At 33.9% G+C, this 3,304-nt stretch overlaps 1 long non-coding RNA gene across 1 annotated transcript; it reads right to left on the bottom strand.

Annotated features, from left to right (window-relative positions):
- Positions 1 to 222: 222 nt before the first annotated feature.
- On the bottom strand, positions 223 to 2,352 carry LOC144320177 (uncharacterized). The gene is made up of 3 exons (XR_013385741.1): positions 2,207 to 2,352; positions 1,469 to 1,644; positions 223 to 733 (listed from the first exon to the last, which is right to left on the bottom strand). It is a non-coding gene; the product is annotated as an uncharacterized LOC144320177 (long non-coding RNA).
- Between the last annotated feature and the right edge of the window lie 952 nt (positions 2,353 to 3,304).

The following is a 3,304-nucleotide window of genomic DNA, read 5'->3' on the forward strand; positions in this document are numbered from 1 at the left end:
AGCTTTGACAATTTTTCCTTTTTCTTTTTCTTTTTTCTTTTCTTTTCTTTTCTTTTCTTTTCTTTTCTTTTCTTTCTTTTTTTACCCTTTTTTTTTTTTTACTTTTTTTTATCTGTAAGGTTTAGGTCAATACCTGCTGGATAGCAATTGCTCAAAAGTATTGTTGAAAGAATGAATAAAACCATGTAGTTATGTACTCTTTTAATAAATGAGTGCCTATATGTGTATTGGTTAAAAAGTAGTGAACAAGATGAGCAGTCTACAAATTCATGGAACTTACAACAAGAGGGGAAGAGACAAAAAAAAATGATCACAAGTAAATATGTAAAATAAACAAATTTCAGATAAAGAGAAGCCATATATTTGTTCAAAAGAACAAAGGGTGTATGGTATTGAAGGTATGCAAATTGGTCATGGTGCTTATTGAAATGGCTTAATTTCAAGGGAATAACAACATACTATCTGATTATAAAAAAAAATACATGCTTTCTTCATCTGGGTCACACTGTTAGACTAATTTTCAGCTTCTCTTATTGATAGAGGTAGCTGAGCTACTAAATCTTTTTCGTGGAATATATATATTGGTGAATATGTCTCTTCCAATCTCTGCTTCTGCTGGCTGGATTCACAGTATAACAAGGCAGTGGAAGATCATGGAATCCCAATGTCAAAAGGACCTGGGCTTGCAAATAATTGTGGAGTTAAAACTTGCCTCTCAGTCAAGAACATCCACCTGTTGATATGTGAGAAAGAAATATTTTCAGTTTCATATTCAGGAATTTAGAACAGTGTAATACAAAGATTATTATACACTTCAAAGAATTTTTTTTTTATTTTTAACTATATGCATTTTACATTTTCTCATTCAGATGTGACAAAGACTTTGATTAAAGATATTGAGGTTAGCAGGTTTTGTCTGTAAATGGAGTTGCAAAAGTCATGTTTTATTATTTCTTAGGGGCTATTTGTGATCCAGAAGGAAAAGCAAAAAGTAAACAACACTGAGAATATAGAGACAGAGCTTTAGATATACATACAGTGTAGATATTGATAGACACTTTCAACTAAATGTTGAAATTTTAAGATCATTTCATATTAATTCAAGGACAACCAGGATGCTACCATAAAGTTAAAAAATGAGATACCTTCACTACCACACCATGCAATCTACTTGGAATGTCTACCATCCCCAACTGATAAGCATAGGCTAATCATTTCACAGATGCCTGCAGAACCCTCCCTCATTGGAACAGCTTCTGTTAAACTCATCTGGATGCTAAGAATACTGCACTAGTTATTTAAACAATTCCTCAGTGTACTAATAAAATACATGGTTTTGTACAAGTGTACTCCAATGGGAATTTGAATACTAATTGCTCTTCACTTTTACATTCTGTATCATTCGAAGCACATATAAGTGAATCTGAAAGTATATGCATTTTCTTACTTTATAGATTAAAGGACTTACATATACTTTGCATGCTTTCGAGGTGGTGAAATTGTGAGTCCTGCGGAGATTAAAAGCAATCCGACAAGACCGATCCTCTTAAAAATTCGAATAGCACCAAAGAGAAAGGTAGAAGTAGAAGGTCCGGAATATTGAGTTTTGCCTGGACAACTCAGTTCTGCTACTTTCTGCAAAGACTAGAAAAAAAAATCAGGTAAACTTGAGAACATTAGTATGAGAAAGAGTAATGACTAGTAACTGGCAAAAAAGTATTAACACTTGGATTTGGACATCTTATCAAACGAGAGCCAGGGAGAGGAAAGCTGGCAAATCAGAGGAGAGGCCACTTGCTTGACTCTCATTACAACAGAAAACTAAAGTAAATAAATTAAACTTGTGATTTTAGTTTACTTGTATTTATAACTTGGATGTGTGATTTTTTCCATTCTCAATTCCTGACATGATCTTTACCATAGAAATACCACCAAGCGTGTGGTTTGCAACAGCATGGGTCAACACACGCAGTTCGGAATAGAACTAAACTAATGGTCTTATTGTTGGATTGTTTTGTTTTAGAATACATCCTAAATGTTTAAATCTTTCTTCTTGTTACTCAAGAAGTTCCTGAAACTCCGTTGTTTTTATAATTAACAAATGAGGTCATAAAAATTATGTCAAAATTATATCATATAAGAGTGTCCAAGGGGATGGAAAACTTTCCATATATCCTAGGTACAGAAATGACTATAAATATCATACCATCTGGGGGATCCCTGGATGGCTCAGAGGTTAAGCATCTGCTTTCAGCCCGGGGCATAGTCCTGGAGTCCCTGGATCGAGTCCCACCTCAGGCTCCCTGCATGGAGTCTGCTTCTCTCTCTGTGTGTCTCTCATGAATAAATAAATAAAATCTTGTAAATAAATAAATAAATAAATAAATAAATAAATAAATAAATATCATACCATCTACTTACATACACAGCATAATATTTCAATAAAAATAAGACTGACATTAGGGATAGTATTTTTTCATGTATACAACTTGGATATGAGTATAACCCTCGTAGTGAGAGAATAGTATATCAACAGAATATAAAAAGCTCACCTTGTTATTGCTGTGCAATTATGATAAATTCACTTTTTATTATTCTACCTGAGGCACAGCTATAATTACCAATGCCATAGTATCCTCTCATTTAATAAATGAGGCAGCTGTTATGTTTACAAAGATGCCAGGGAAGATACAAAAATTCTTGCAACCTTCCTTATTAGCTTTGACAAGTATTCTTTTGCTGTAAGATTGGCACCACCACCACGTTAGATAAGATTAGATGAAAAAAATCATTTCCATTTGAATGATACGATCTTTGTGTTCTTTCTTTATTAAAAACACACAATACACTTGAAATGTACAATTGTATTCGAATGGTTATTCATGGAATACAAGGCACTTTACTTAAAAAAAAAAAAAAACCCTCAGTCCCTATTTTTACATCTCAATGTGCTGAAATGCACTCAGATTGAACACATCTGTTAGAAGAGTTAGATAGGGACCTTGCAGCATTCTTCCCTTGTCTAAACCAGCTCGCTGGCACTTAAAACAGAACTAAATAAGCTTGCTTGATTTTCTTTTGTCTCAGGAGAAGGATAACTTCTGATTACCCCTTTGGGAAACGGGCAAATTTGTTCTGTCTGCAGCTAGAAAGTGAAGGCTATGCGCCATTCAGAAATTGTGATTCAGGTTCATGCTGCAGATACAGAAGAAACGTGTGATACGTGGAAATCTAAACATTTAGTCACTAAATCCGAGAGATGCCCATTTGGAAACAATAGCTAGGAATGAGAATAGTGATAATA

This window comes from Canis aureus, chromosome 9 (genome assembly GCF_053574225.1).
Source record: "Canis aureus isolate CA01 chromosome 9, VMU_Caureus_v.1.0, whole genome shotgun sequence".
In the NCBI taxonomy this organism is placed as follows: Eukaryota; Metazoa; Chordata; class Mammalia; order Carnivora; family Canidae; genus Canis; species Canis aureus.